Here is a 16709-nt window from a genome sequence, read left to right as displayed (position 1 = left end):
GGGATCAAGATTAGGGAGTGGATCAGGGATGGAGGGAAAGGCAGACCCACTGGCCTACCGACACAGGCTCGAATCCCAGCAGGGCCAAGCTCAGCCTTTCATCCTTCCTAGGTCGATAAATGAGCACCACACAACGTGGGTAATAATGAGCAGCACTCAGATTCCTGAGAGTATGCAGCACTATATAAATGCTAAATTATTATTATTATCCCAGGCATCTCCACCAAAAATATCAAACAATCCTTGAACGGAGGAAGTTGGCTATTGCGCTTAGTTGAATGAGAGACACATTAATGGAAGAGTGATTGACAAACAGAAGGACCATATAATATTGTGGTATGTGGCTGAAACGGGGAAGTGGGGACATTTGGAACTGCCGTCACCCATGAAAATCCTAAGAACAAGAAGAAGAATCCTTGAAGAGGAAAGAAAGCTGCACACCCCACGAGATTTAAAAGACTAAATAATAATTTTGGTGTTATCATACATTCGAGTACATCCGGTAAAATAAAATGGCACTTCGAAAAAATACATCCTCTGAACTATGACATAACAGAACGCATGTTCCCTTTGAAGCCAGAGGAGTAATTAACAGCAGGCATCTTATTTCCATTTTGCGCACCTTATCTGCATTCAAATTGTTTACAATGCCTGGAGTGTAAATGGCCAATGCCATGCTATTAGACGTAACCTTTGCAATCCGGAGTTTGGAAAGTGTTTGTGTGTGTGGTGTCCTGAGACCTTTGGGTGTGTATCTGTGCTACATAAGAACCTCCTTAGTTAGAACCTCCCTAGTTAATTAGTTAGTGTGTTGTCAAGTCAGCAGCAGGAAATCAACATCACCATTGTTGGCCTCCTGCATTGTCTAAAGCGCAGGACCACCCATAGATAATGCCGCCGGACTAGACTGCCCCTCGACACAAGACTAAACCTCACATTATTGAGTGTTGTATAATTCTAAACTCATTATGGTGCGCCTCCTTGGAGAGCTATGAAAGATTAGGAGAGACGCACCAACATTATTATTTTTATGTAATTACTTTGTCACAATGCATGTATTAACAACTATCATTGTGCATTGGGGCATCCCCCTTCCACCTCAGAATAATATACAGGAGCATACCAATTGCTTTGCAAAGAGGGTCGAATGAAGAAAAAGGCTGAGTTGTTTCATTCCCTCGTGTGCCTGGAATTACAGTCTGCTGTGCTATCTTGCGAGTCTGTTCACCATCGTACCGCAGATTGGTGGCAGATATTGGTTTGAAAACACCCACCCCGAACGTGGAGCATTTGCAGAGGAGAGCTGAGACGAGGTGAGACAGTCTTTGCAGTCTGGGCAGGCCTTAGCGACTTGGCAGTCTGCTGGCCACAAGAAGTTTGCATGGAGAAAGTGACCATAGACACAAGATCAATCAAACAACTAAATACGGGTGAGTTGGTCGAGTTGGATTGCAACCAACACTTAGATGTTGATACGCACAACAAGGTGGGGGGGATACGGACATCCCACTAGAGATTAATGATGAACGAAGGGACCCCATGAATGCTCTTGGGGATATCCCACCCCCAAACACCCTTTAACATTTCAGTGGAAATCACTGCATGTACAACCTCACACATTTCTGAACAAAAGAGGTCTGAGCCTCCAGACCCTCTACACTCTGAGTCTCTAGACCAGGAACATGAACTTGACTCGTGTACGCTGGAGGCCCCACAAATACATATGCATACAACATTGCCGATGTCTGAACTAACAAGGAAATCTAACAGTGTGGCACGAGGGGCGTCATTTCAAGGCCCAAACAAAGATCGGGGGCCTCCAAGCACAACAACCATACCACTCTCAATTGGCTCTACAGGACATGCCCCACAAACTAAAATCACTTGGAAACCGTTGACTTTGGAAGCGGGTAAACCATTCACAAACCACAAATTCTTTTACCAAAAATAACCTGCACCTGCACAACAGGGACCAGCATCCACAGCAACCCCTACACAGAAGGTGACACATGAGAACAGGGCAGAAATTCACGATGAAGTCATGCTGCAAACCATGAACTCTATCGAAAACGATGCAACTAGTATAAGAACCCGCCCCCACCCCCTGTAGAAGGAAGTAGCAACACAGACACTAGCTCTGTGGTGAACTACGAAGAAGGTGACAAGGATGCACAAAATATTATCTCGCTTATCAACCAGGGCCTTGCGATTCTACCAAGGACTGAGTCAAATGTAAAACCTGGAGCCAGCAAAGACAAAGAAAGGACGACAACTAAGCAGGGGGGCATAGGGACCTTCTTGGAATTGAAAGTCCTCAAGAACGATATTGTGGTGAAAAAGAAAGGGACAAAACCATCAGAAATGTAGAATCCTTTCTCACAATTAAGAGCGTTATGGGTGTAAATGTGACGCCAGGGACACCAGCCAAAAGTGGCAATAAAAGGCCAAGACTGTCGTTGGGAGACTTTCTAGAATCTCAAGTCGAGGATTCTTGAAACATGGCCAAAGGTAATAGAGCTTCACAGATGAATATCGAATGTGACACGACTCTTGCAGAGAAAAGCAAGGAAAATCGAGATTCTGACTTTAAATCTACAGGGATGGATACAAACATACTGAGGCTCTAACCATCACAATGGCGCCGTATACAAACTTGTATGAGTCTTTGTATGAACAACTGAAAGACCACACAGCGATTATGCATTCGAAGATCATCTTCGTGGAGGGATTTGTAACTGCTGTACAGGAAAATTTGGACCAAAACTCGGCCCAAACCACGAACATTCTCTGGAGTATTTTAGAGCCAACTATTCAGGACAAGCATGAAAGGAGACTTCAAGGATCCAATACTCTACAAATTGACTGAAATGGAGCAGATACAAGTAAACTAAAGAAGCAAGTGTCGGTTCACAAAGACGCACAGAGACTCAATCTTACAATTGGCAAAAAAAAGAGCAGACACAAAGCCAGGCGGATACTTGCGAAATAGAGACGGAAATTGCAACCAACGGGAAAAACAAATCAACATTGGCGACATCTAAAACTTATCGAGCTAGAGAAAAGAGCATGATTGATCTGAGAATCTTGAACAGTCACGTATGGTATAATTTCCACTGCAGATATGAATAACAAGAACAATAGCATGTTGGAAGTGTTTGAAGAGCAGCAGATGATAGAAGGCAGGAGTTCGGCAGAAGTACAGTCCTGAGTAAAGTCCTGAGGAGAATCCTTGCCTACAAACTGCAAACCAATGAAGGATTATACAATGTTTTCAAAGCAGAAAAGAGGAGAAAAAGCAGAACCAGTCAATCCAACAGAGCCTTAATCCTCAGCAATTGAATTTAGGAAAGCAACTGCAACAAAAGACATCTAAATATCAAAATCCAACAAAAAACAAACTGAGAACAAACAATTCACAACAATTTATACGCAACCTAACTAAGCCAGAAAACATAGATGGAAGTCTAAAGTCAAAAAATATTTCCTGTAAAGATCTTCGAGAGGCACAGAAAACTCCAAACTCTCAGTGGAGCAACTGCAGCTCTCATCTTCAAACACTTCTTATGTTGACCTAATGGATATGTCGACGTATACTATTACCGACAAAGAGACGTCAGTTGACTCAAACTTAATGAACAATTGGATCAAAAATAGACAATTTTGTAGAGAACGTATGTTTTTGCAAGATAATGAAGTGTCATGAGTGGCAACAGAAACTGGGGCGCAAAGAATAGAATTGAACCGCAAAACTGTCGTTGTTACTGAGATGGGAAAAGAGCGGGAAGTAAACTATAAAAATGGAATGTTCAATGTCACCAGGCCTAATCATGAAGAGCAAGACTCAAAATGTTACTCTCCCTTCTCGATCTCTCCAAATAGCACACTGGAGTAAAAATGGCATATCCTGGGATCAAGGGCAGCCGGGGGATCGAAGGAGCAAATGGACGCTTCAAACAGGGAGATCAGGTACGAGTATTCATCTCCTAACCAAGTCACGTGGCATTCAGGGAAACCTGGGGACTATTGTAGAAACACTAAAGAATGAGTCATAAATAAAAGAGGACTGCCTCTTCCTCAGGAAAAGAGAAGCTTGAACCAGTCACATGTTTTCAGACCCCCTCAGATACTCCTCTGTTTCAAACCTTGGAGAATAAATGACAGAGGTAAAAAGGTAGTGGACACAATCGAAGATCTAAAAACACCAAGGTGAAAATCCAATTGAAGACGAATGAAAGCCAAACTGTACGGAAGACCGCTCTTAGCAATATAAATCAACTGCCTCGGAGCATATTCTTTACATTGATGATGGCCTAATTCCGACCAGGATAAACGTACACAGGCGGTTCCACCACATTCCAAATCTTCATCTAATCTCTTCAAACGACCTCTGAATGTTTGAATTCCTGGAAGAAGATTGGTTGGATATGGTGGCTATCCACATTACATCAAAGTTGGTTGAAGATCTACTCTTACAAGTGATTAGCAACCTATTACTGCTAGGATTTGATCTGGCTGTAATGCCAGACCACTTAGAGAATGCTTGCAGTGTCCATCGGCACAAAGTAGTAGTTGCTCAAGATGTTTTAACGACGAAAGAGAAGAAGAAACTGCATCAACTCCACAACATACTACATCAGATCGCATAAAAAAGAACATAAGAAGAAGCTTAACCAAGAATCATCTCCCAGTAGAGAGCAAGTTAGGTGGAATCGGCCACAGGATAGATCGGCAGGGAAAGTTAGAAGATCCTAACTGAGACACACGGATCCATTAAAAACCTTAACCCTTGGAGCTGGAATACAAGAGGGTTTAGCCATCTGTTTGGAAAGGCTAATTTGGAATGGAACCTGTTCGACATTATAAGCCGTCAAGTGATCTGGCTCACAAAAAACCCTATACTTGATCAATATGCCATGCATTTAAACCAAGCCATAAAAGGATCAAAGGGGACACCTATGTCAGGACTTTTGATTGCTGTAAAAATGTAAAGGACTGAGCATGAAGTTAGCAATTAATCCCAACTGCTATATCCAAATCATGTTAATAAGGATTAACAAATTGAGACCTGACAGCCACCGCTATGTCCTTTTGTTCAATCTCTACGGGAATCAAAATGCAAGAGAAGCCCAAAATGTCCAGGCGACAGTAATAAGATTAATTGACAAGTCTCTTGAAAAGTGTTCGCATTTAAGAATAATACTATGCAGAGATCTAAACATCCACTGCTTTGACCATAATAAAGTGTTGATAGACGAATCCAGAACATCATTAACAAAGGGAAAAAAATATGGCTTGGCTGGCGAGAAAAGATATCCTCAAGAAATATACACCTGCTAAACTAACAGAGTAAGGGTGATATCCCCGCTAAAGCGACATGGAAACGAAGCACGGATAGACAGGTGCTAGATTACATCTTTGTATCAGAAAACATGGTTCCTGAAATTTTCACCCTCCAAATTATTAAAACAAAACACAGTGACCACAACATTATGAGGTTATCTTGCAACAAGTGGGGGAGAGAGATACATGAGATGTACCCAACACCACTGCAAATGACAGCGAGCGGAAATAAGCGAATTATGAACCCACTAAGAATTGTACAGCTAACCAAGAGATATGTTGGCCAAATGAACAGACTGTGTGAAACCCAACCACATCCTGACTTGAATTATACTAGCCTATTGGTAGACTACGTGGAGATCAGGAAACCAGGCATAAAAAATGCATTTTCACATTTACATGCACACGATGCACAACTAGTGACTGCAAAAAAGAATTTGAAGTCTAATCTGAAAAGAATTAAACTAAAAATGAGGGAGACATGCAGTCTGACATGAAGAAATTGAAACAGCAGCATCACAACTAGATTAGATCCAGAGAATACTTTACTCTGCAGCTGGATGCAGAGCAAATGCTTTACAAGATAGAATCAAAAAACACAAGAGAAATGTGGCAATTGATTAACACCCTCAATGCACCCCAGGCAGCCTTGATGATGAACCCTTTTCCAGCAGATCGATGGGTGGAACACTTCCCCTCTCTCTTTGCAAACAACTGCGATCTGGAGATAGGAGAGAACGAGTGCTCCAGCGCCGAGTGGACATAGCCGATCGAAAGAGATGACAGTCAACTTAAGTAAAAAAAGCCAGCAACTCCGGGGTGTCTGGCCCGGATGGGTTGCTGAATGGCATGCTAGAGGAGAACATTGAGTCATGAGCTTCCTTTCTTTTGCTACTGTTCCACTCTATAAGAAGACTCTGGAAGGTTCCACATTCATGGAAAACATTGGTTGTCGTCCCGATCTTTAAGAAGGGTGATAGGTTGAAACCCAAAAACTATAGACCTATTACTCTTTCCGAGGTATCTGGCAAGGTCTTTGCGGGCCTACTATTGCAAGAGCTGGCTGACTGGACCACCAAATCTAGGAAATGTTATCTGATGCAGTCGGGTTTTGTCAAAGAGGTGGGAACATCATTCTAATTAACATATTGAAATCACGGGTCAGCGGAAACAACAGGCAAATGTATGTAGCATTTATAGACTTGGCTCAAGCTTTTGACACCATAGACAGACACAGACTGTGGGCAATGCTAATGTCTTGGGAATGTTCGAATTACATACTGGGAGCAATTGTAGACCTGTATTCGGACACATATTTAAAAGTGAGATTGGATGGGAGGGGGACGCTCACTGAATCCATTGGACAGAGAAGGGCCTGAAACAAGTATGCCCACTCTCCCCTGCACTTTTTAATCTATTCATCTCAGATTTATGTAGAAGAATGGAAACTGTGAGAAGCTTCCCACCCATGCTAGATGGCAAACCCTTGAGTAGATTGTTATATGCTGATGATCTAGTATTGATCGACCAAACTCCAATTGGGCTGCAAAGACAGCTAACTGCCTTACAAGAATACATTGGAGAAAATGGGTTAAAGATAAATGTCGCAAAAACATAAATTCTTATCCTGTTCTCGACAAACACCAAGGGAAGTTGTAATCATTCATGGTACATGAATAACGAGAAACTGACCAAAGTAAACAACTTTGTATACTTTGGAATACTCTTTAATAATAGTGTCAGAGATGCGCCTTGAGAAGCGGATTTGCAGCCCAAGGTCAAAAAATCCTAAAAAAGAAATGGGGAATTTTCATTGATACCAGTCATCTCATTCTACCATTCAATGTTGATGCCCATCTTAACTTACGGTGCAGAAGCTTTCTTTTAATTACCAGCAAACACATGGGGAAAACTCAAAGGCCTGTTCTGGAAAAGTGTTCTGAGTCTACCAAACTCTCTCAAGACACACACCGGCCATTGCCAGCCGGTAACCCTATGCTGCACTCCTAGCGGGAACTAGTCCCAAAGGCTATTTCAACCTCATAGAGTCAATCAACTCCCAACTGGAAGAGTTTGACTTACGAGGGCTGGTTTTATCAAATTGTGGTTCAAAGTAGTACATTTCTCATTGCTTGGCTAGTGTTCAGTTAGTAAACAATATACATCAAGATCTGTCAAACTGTTTGTCTACAGTCAAGAACCACAAGGATGAGAGAAGACAGGTGTAAAACAGAACAAGTATTTTTATATATCGTGACCAGATTCAATTTACACCAGACTGTTGCATTACAGTGTGGGATACTGATTCAACAAAAATGTATATTCGTACAATTCAAAAACAAAAACAGTAATACAATTGAGCTGAAAAGGTACTCAAACAAACCGTGACCTATACACAAGCATATATAGAATGCAACTCATAAATACAAACATGGTAAAAACATTTGTGTATAAACAAATAACCACATTTGTGTTTTTCTACTTCTGGGCAGTCTCATTCATTCTGCTCAGAGCTTTCTAAAGACACTCCTAAAAGGTAATGTGTGCCAACGCGTTTCTGATTATTCAAAATCCATCTTCAGGGCAGAACGTGTTTTAGTTTCAACAATATTCGATTTTGATCCCTACAAAGGATGAAGATACACTAATTAGACCTCTTTAGAGTTTGATAGACTTTAACAATTTACTCTCGTATAATACCCCATACAAGTAATAAGAATGGAACTGGGTCTAATTCTCTGTATGCTGTGGTGACTTGGAAAAGCCTATCATTATACCGCATATGCATAGCAGTGAACCCTGTTCGGGGATTCAGCATGATTAAGGGTGTAATAACCAAACAAACCGAGCCACTGCTAATGGAATAGAAACACATCTGCTGTACAATATTGAAAGAACTGAATGTCTCTGAAAAAACCTTGATAGGGAACCAATCTGCGGCCAAGCACAAGTTGTCAAGTTGTGGTCCAAAGATTGGATAACAGCACAGCAACAAAGACAATCCTACACACTGTACGCTCAATCGACACCAGAATCGGAAAGTTACAATAATTTACCTAAATATCTGATGGCATTTCCAAGTAGTACCTTTCGAAAACAGTATGTGCGATTCAGGATCAACTTATACCCCACGACCGAAATATTGACTGCAAGATCTAGAGGATCTACAACTGATGCTACGTGTCGACTGTGCAAACTAAACCAATCAAAAGAGATATTACAACAACTGCTGTGTTCTGTACTGCCCTGACTGATCTGAGAACAAGGACAATGGGTAAATACATTGATGAAAAAAGTAAGTGGCAGTGCAGACAAGTGGTGGCAGGCATTTATACATGGAGAAAGACTAACATGGACCCGAGCCTTGGTAAAGTTCCTAAAAGAAACCTCTATATTACTGGAATGACGATCTAAAAACTGTTCATGTAAATTGAGTTGAAGGCCCTTTTCCTTTTTCTTTAACTAATTTCTGTATATGTTATGGTTCATTTTCTTATTGTTGTTCTCTTTCTTCTTCCCTTTCTTTCTTTTATCTACATTTTGTTGAGTTTGATAAAGGGTTTCTATTGTAAGCCAAATCCAATAAAAAATAAATAAAATATTTTGTTCGGACAACAAAAAAAAAGGAAGTGTATACAAACTTTCAAAACAAATCTTTAGGGTCCTGCAGGCGCAAAGAGACACACACAGGGCAGTGTGGTATGTTAAGAGCAAGCTGACTAACATTTTCAATGACAGAGGTGTTTTAAAAAAAAAGTGCTGGACAAATTATTATGCCGAACGAAAAAATACAAAGGAAAATGTAATCAAGCAGAATGTGGGTAATTTGAGCTCGACCCAAAGGAGTACACTGGACATCTGCCAGCCGGCCTGCCTGCTGGTACTTCAGGCCAGTGAGTCTAAAAGATAACAGAAGGGGGTGCAGGAGGAATTATTTCGAGTAATCACCTGAAAGAGTTGTAGAAAATGAAGAGTGCAAAGTATAGTTGCATATATCCCGGTTTAACACTTGAGGGCAGTACAGAGAAGGAGATTTCAAACGAGGAAAGGGGGCGAGGGTTTCTATTCCCCCATTGACTTGATTGAAGGATAGTGCCTTTTAGGGTCAAGAAAGTCGCACAATCTTTTAACACTTGCGGCTAAAAAATGGAGAATCTCCAGAGAACCATCAGTGATGTAATGAGCAACGTAAATGGCGATGTCAGATGTAATGTCACAGTGATATCAATGATTAGGACATTTGTGATGTCAATTTTGTTGCCAAGTATGAGGTAATGAGCAATGCATTGGCAGGGTTTAAGTCTAGTACGTAACGTAATTATCACCATTTACTCTTTAGGAGTTTCATTATAGCATATATGTATTTAAATAATAAGAACAATGCACTTTTATTACTGACAACATGTGTCCCTTCTTAACACAAACGAGAATACTGATTAGATGGGTCTTGGTGCATGATCCACAGGCCAATAAAAATGTGTATTTTGCTACAGTCACATCCATCCATCACACAACCTAACCTTGTTGAGCATAAGACCAATTCAAATTATGATGTGAAGCCTATACATTATCTACACACTTTCCAATCTGTATTGTTAATTGCTTTAAAGCATGTCTTCATCAATGGACTCTTTGAAACAAATATCTCCACTTTGGCTCCTGCTAAGTTTGAAAGTAGTAACGCAATATGTACGCTGTGAATATGAGGCACACTATTTTGGGACATATGTTGTACTAGTGGAGAAGCACATATTCATCATATTATGCAAATATTGTCTGATTCCTATGTGGCCTCGTATAATCACGATGGCCATATCAAGAATTTCATTTTTTTAATGAGTGTATCCTTTTGGTGTTTATAGTTGTCTCCTCCATTTTCTGTTGACTCAAAAGTGAGTGCATTTATTATATACAAATGGCACCTGCTCCTAGAGCTCTGTGGGATCACACTCACCACCTCCAGCAGCAGTCATTCCAAGACCCTGTACAAGAGGAGTTCAGTCTACCAACTATTATGCTAGATTAAAAATATAGGTCTTTTTCCACTAGATTTCTTTGGTGCAGGAAAAGTTATCACGGCACCAGTTGTTGTTATACTTGTTATAAAATAGTCTCCCCAAAACTTTTACTGAACTGTCAAGACGTTACAGGAGCAAAACCCCCAAAAGGATTAATGCAGCTGTAAACTCCAAAGTAAACTCTCTTTTGACTGGAGAGAACAAACGGAAAGCATTCCAGGATTAGCTATTCAGCTTCCCAACTGTGATTATGAAATTGGGAGGGAAGTGCGAGCAGGGCTGGTTGAAGATGTGTCAAAGCTGGTGGGGGCCCATTTCTTTGTGATGTTTTGGGGGCACCCCTGGCCTTACAGATTGGAAAAATAGGCCAAGGCACCTGTGGAGTGCTTAAATCAATAATGAAGTCGAAATAATGCAGCGAGGTGGTTAAAAGCTGCAGATTATCAGAAGGTGTCTGTGTCATAAGACTGCCAGCGTGGGGGCAGCTGCTTGGTGGGTCATTTCAACTGCAAACGCTGAAAGACTCAGACTCCAAACCTCAGTCGGGGAGGCTGAAAGCGCAATGTGTTTATTGGCCCCACATTGGCCCCACTCAATATCCGCTTTCAGAACTGTCATTCACCCCCTGCCTGGCTGACCAACAGAGGTGTGGCCAGACGGAACAGGACACAGACATTAAACAGTGCCTGGGATTCACTGTTAAAAAAGGCCCTGCCATTACTAACATAAAATATTTCACCTTTGGCACCTGCATTCATATGCATTCATTTTTAGGTAATTGAAATTGCGATGTGGGTTTAGCACTTGCATGCTAGGGGAGTGATTAGAAGGGAAGTGGTGACAAGGAGAGTTAGTTGCTTCTAACATTAAAGCTTCACCAGAATAGTCTCTTTCGAATGTGGAAAGATGTTAGATGTCCCCACACAAGTAAGTTTGCCCTCCCCCACAGCCTCTGAAGTTAGCGCCTCTACCAACATTTGAAGTGTTAGTCACACCCCGCACCCTTTCTTGGTCCCCTAAAATGTTTGCTTATGTGCACTTCTGATGCCATGACCTCACCCCTTAATTAAGCGGCCTGCATTAGCGGTCGACTGGCACCCACACTCCCATTCAACACTTTAACCCATGCATTCATCCACCAGTCATAAAACATATACATACTCATTTAATTTAAATACACATATATACATATTCAATTTAAAATAAACACTTACCTTACCTCCATGCACCCTTCAAAAGCACCCAGGCAGCCACGACACTGCGACACGTAGACATGCTGCCTGACAGGAGACAACTCCTCTCCTATCAGTCAGCGTGTTCATGCTGAGTACCGTGAACACTCTGACTGACAGGAGAGGAGTCATCTCATGTCATTCCGCATGTCTATGTTGTCAGCTGAATAACGGGAAGCAGCAGAGCTCACTTCTGAGCCCTGCTGACTCCCATTATTTTGCTGTTTGTTGCGGAGCCAAATGGCTTTGCAACAAACAGCAAAATCATTGCAGGGGCAGATAGAAGACAGCACAGCCTCCCGTGTGCACAAAGGACACGGGTGGACTGTGCTGCCTTCTACTTAGGAGAGGGAGCAGCGAGGCTCCCCGCAAGCATGAGGCCCACCGCAATTTGCCCCTCCTGTCCCCTCTCCTGACGGCCCTTTCATGGAGGACACGTTCTTTAGTCCATGGCACGTGCTTGCCCGTCTATCTGTCTCACCTTCATCCAGCTAAGACATGTAGGACCCGCCCTGTGACAGCTAATGCTGTGGCCGAGTACAGATTGCTGCTCAATGATATCATCTACCCCTGGGGCCCAGCACTAACACTGTACAAAGTGTTGTGTTGTGTTTACCATAATCTATGGACACCATGCTGCGTGTGAGTCAACGGCACAAGATTGTATTAAAACATTTCTAATTATTGAACCATGTATCCATGTTGAGCATAATCAGGGATGTCATTTAGGGGTCGCCAGAGGTCTCAAAAATGTAAACAAAATTTTTTTTAAAAAAATGTATGCAAGCTCCTGGGCTTTGGCCAGCCCCATGTGGCTCTTTACATCTGGAGTGGCTGGCTTTCTTGTTCAGGCCCCTTAAAAAAAAGAAAAAAAAGAAGAACAGGAGTGCCACAAGTCTAACACGTTCAGCACTTACCCTAAATAAGAAAGAATAGGAATACCAAATAATGGGGTTCATTACAAGTATGGCAGTAAGGCAACAACGGCGCCAGTATCGCTACCAGCACGGTTGCTAACGTACCGCCATACTAGGAGTTCTGCTCGCAGGTGTCCTTGCAGCCACCAGGTCTGACCTGGTGGCTGTACCGGCACGCAAGAGCAGAAAATGATGGTAGCACCGGTACCGTTATTTATGGTACCGGTGCTACCACCCTCCCCATTCCCATTGAGTCATATGTGGCTCAAATGGGACTGGGGATGTACCGGGCCCGGCACCCGCAAAAGGGCAATTACCGGGTCCAGCTGGGCCAGAATAGCCCGGTAATTGCCCATTCGCGGGTGCCGGACCCAGATGCGAGTTTGGAGGTAGCCTTGCCGGTAAAACCGGCAAGGCTACTCCAACCTCATAATGAGGCCCAATGTGTCTTTCTGGAATTCTATACAATAACTGCTAGACTCATTAAAGGTTTATTTCAGGCACACTTCAGGGGATGAGTCACTTATTTAGTCTGTGCTTAAATGTCTCAACTCAGCCTGTCATCCTTCTGTGGTCGATAAATGAGTACCAAGACAGATTGGGTGATATTGGGTGAATATTTATTCTATATAAAGCGCTTAAGCGTAAGTGCTGTATAATAATACATAATTTTCATTTGGTCATGGACGTCTGCTTGCATTCACAGTAATGTGGTAATATGGGCCTATACACACTGATCCTAATGATACATATGGCAATCCATTCTTGTATGAAATGTACATCACATTATAGTGATATTGTAACCATATTTTTCGTAGTGTACAATGCTATGTGATGCCACTTCCTGTTTGTCAACGGGTGAAAGGTCGTGTTCCATCGCTTCCCGCAATATCACTTCGGGGTGGGGTCAAATGACATCACTTCCTGTGATGTCATCAGGGGGTCAAGGGTCATGTGATGTCACTTCCGCTACCCCTGGCATTTTGGTGAAATGACGTCCCTGAGCATAATGCAGCCGAATGTGCCTTTGCAATGTTTCTGTATTCATCTTTCCCTGTGTTTTTTTCTCTAGGTGATCAGGTCGCTTATGGTTCTTGTAACACTGCATCGAAACCTGCATCCTGGTGCCACAGAAACCCAATGAACGGCCACATTTCCAGAAGATCAAAACCTCGTCAATGGCCCATTGCTATCCTGGCAGTAATTCTGGGCACTCATAAATCAACAAGATAAAAACATCTTTCAAAAGTTCTTATTATAATAATAATAATTCAAACTCTATACAATATTACTCACGTAGGAAATAATTGAAGTTCTTTGCGTACTTATTATCCTGATGACCTCTGAATATGGTGCCCACGTGTTTGGGAAGCCTGTACTGCCCAAAACCTAATGCTAAGGAGAGCCATGACAGTTAATTTGGCTGTGGCTACATGGTCGTCATTTGAGGGTCACCAGGGGTCTCAGCTGCGACTCTTGGTGTCGTCCTTACTACCACATGGCTCTGTTCACGCGACCCCTGGATGGGACAGAGGTCGCACCAGTAGTGTGTTGGCAGAAAGCAAAACACAGCTGAGAGAGCAATGTTTACATTCGGAAATTGGGCGGGGTCTCAGACAACACCAGAGAGCAGTCCCTGCTAAGAGCTATGCGTATTTTTGAAATTCTCAATTATCGGTTGGGTTTATAAGGCAGCATAGGTTTTCCTGAAGCATTTTATGAAGGAATTTATAAAGATCTTCACTGTGAAAAAAAATCCTGGTCTTTATTTTAAACATGCAAAGGTTTTTTTGGCGTGGAAGGAATTGATTTACTGGATGAATCACTAAGACCTGATTCCGAGCATGTATTCTTTTGCATTTTTACATTTTTGCTGTTGCATACACTCCCACAAGCTCCATGTTAACATGAAAGGTGCTTATTCATTGCAGTTCTTTCTGTGGAAGAAGCACATCTAACAGTCCTGGAATGTAACAAAATGGGCTAAACGAACGTGTGTTGGGCTTCATACTACTGATAGCAAGCATTGGAAATGCCAAGTGTTTGCTTTTGTGTAGGCAGGCGATCCACATTTTCCAGTAACTGCTATAATGTTACTACCTGGCTATAAGAATGCAACAACTGCAAGTGGTGGCAGTTCCTGGGAATATAATGGGTGATCCTGACGGAGCTTGGCAAATGCCTATTTGATACCCACACAGCAGCCAACACAGTTGACTTTGCTAATGTTTGTTTTAAACAGCGTTACAGTGCAAGGAACAGTTGCAAGGACACACACACTGCTTACAAATCAAATGGCTGATAGCACACTTGGTTAAGACAGTTATATTACATCAGGAGCCGGGTTAGCTGGACTATAACTGCACTTAAGCTGTTACCTCTCAGAAGCCTGTTCGGAATGCAGAGAACTAGTATTGAAGAGCTCCAACGAGGATGAGTTATGGGCAGGACTTTGGCAATGGGCATATGGATTAGAATGACCATGGGCAGGCAATTGGTGGGTTAATAACCAAACAAAGCCTGCAGGCTCTGACCCTCATCACATCTAATCTCACCCCTGGGTGCGCTTCCCAGGACAATCGTTTTGGTTTATAAGCACCACTTTCAGTGCCACATAATGCCAACAAACATAATTGCATATTAGCAACCCAGATTTATAACCTGGGGTTCTCAAAGAAATAATACCCTTGCCGGCGGCCCAGATATGATGGTAACGGCACTGGGACACATCACTAAATCCCGCACTACTTGGTCCCCGCCGACTCGAGTATTATTGCCCTAGTATTTAATCATGTTGTCATCTTTCTACTTTCCCTTGATCACGGCACATACAGCAATGACGCTAATAATCAATGTAGTCACACAGAATCACATTCTTTGCATGACTGTTGCTGTATAGCAGTTTCCGAGCTGATCAGCTTTGTAATCAGGCTTGCAACATTATTATTCTTTCCTGTATGCAGGTGACTTTTCCCTCATTACATGTAAGCAGAGCCCCAAAGAACCACATTGTTTAAGAACTTCGGGGTCAAGAAATTTCAACCAAAGACATGGAGACAAATGATAACAGCGAGAGGTTATTGAAGCAATACATCAATGAATCCGCGAATGTAAGGCTCTGGTCTGAATAAAGGAGAGCTGTTTGGGAGTGCTTAATTAGGGTCCACTCCTCTGTCTTATTTCGTATTTCAAACCGGCTATGATTGGTTGGAGCTGTTCCCTATCTAATCTAATATGTGTATGGTGTCCATATAAATGTAGAAAGGTAAACCCTATATTTTTTTATTGATTGATTCCTCCAAATGAGAGACAGTTGATACCCACAGGGCCGAGTCTTGCCCCACCATGGGGTACCTATATTAGGCTAACCTCAAAGTCAGGATTAGTCTGGTTTAGATGTTATGGCAGGAGTCATATACCCTGAATTTAGGGAATAAATCAAAGTTCTACTCCACAATCCTGCTAATTATCCCTACACCATTTAAGAAGGGGAGAAAATAGCCAAAGGTATTCTAGAAAAAAAATATTTCGGGTTCCCCAGGAGACAAGCAAGTCTGTAGAAAAAGGAAGGGATTGGATAGGTTTTGGAGAAGCTGACATCCCCCAGTGGAAACCAGTCAGACAAAAATAGAGGAGGTCACACCCCTACAAGACCTTGCCTTTTCCCAAAGGAATTACCTGGCTCTCATAGAGGCCTTCAGTAGAGTAACTACTGAGGAAGCTGGACACAGCCAAGCGGGATCTTTCTTCTTTCTCCATTTTTGCCTTTGCTTTCTCTCTCTCTCTCCCCTGCTGTCCTACCTATCTGCTGCACTGACTGGTTGCCTGGTTGCCTGGCTACCCTCAGAGTCTAACTGGTTACTAGACTCCTCCATGACCAGTTGTTCCTGCACTGCCTCCAGGCCTGCCATGCACTTAGGGGCTGTAACTGTAACCCTACAGTCCCCAGCCTCCTTGCACTTACCCAGAGCCATACTGCCCTGGCTGCACATACTCAGAGCACAGCCGCCCTGACTGCATTTCACCCTTCCCTCTCCCAGGCACATCGCCCTTCTGCCCCCCCATGCCCTTTGCGTTATCACACTTGCATGGTCTGAATGACACAAGGCCTAGTAAGATTGTTTGTTTTGTCCTCCCTCTGTCTTCCCGCCCTTGTCTTGTCGCACCTAGAAACACTTGTGTACAGGAGCGTTATAAATGAC

At 42.6% G+C, this 16709-nt stretch overlaps 1 protein-coding gene across 1 annotated transcript in view; it reads left to right on the top strand.

Annotated features, from left to right (window-relative positions):
• The window catches only part of DPYS (dihydropyrimidinase), a 432875-nt gene extending 417212 nt beyond the window's left edge, over positions 1-15663 (top strand). Inside the window, exon 10 of the mRNA XM_069621489.1 lies at positions 13580-15663. The gene's annotated coding sequence lies outside the window, so the exon portion shown is untranslated. The remainder of the gene's footprint in view (positions 1-13579) is intronic.
• The last annotated feature ends 1046 nt before the right edge of the window (positions 15664-16709 follow it).

This window comes from Ambystoma mexicanum, chromosome 5q (genome assembly GCF_040938575.1).
Source record: "Ambystoma mexicanum isolate Mex_15411 chromosome 5q, UKY_AmexF1_1, whole genome shotgun sequence".
NCBI classification, from domain to species: Eukaryota; Metazoa; Chordata; class Amphibia; order Caudata; family Ambystomatidae; genus Ambystoma; species Ambystoma mexicanum.
The sequence above is the reverse complement of the archived record's forward strand: the minus strand, read 5'-3'. Positions and strand labels throughout refer to the sequence as shown.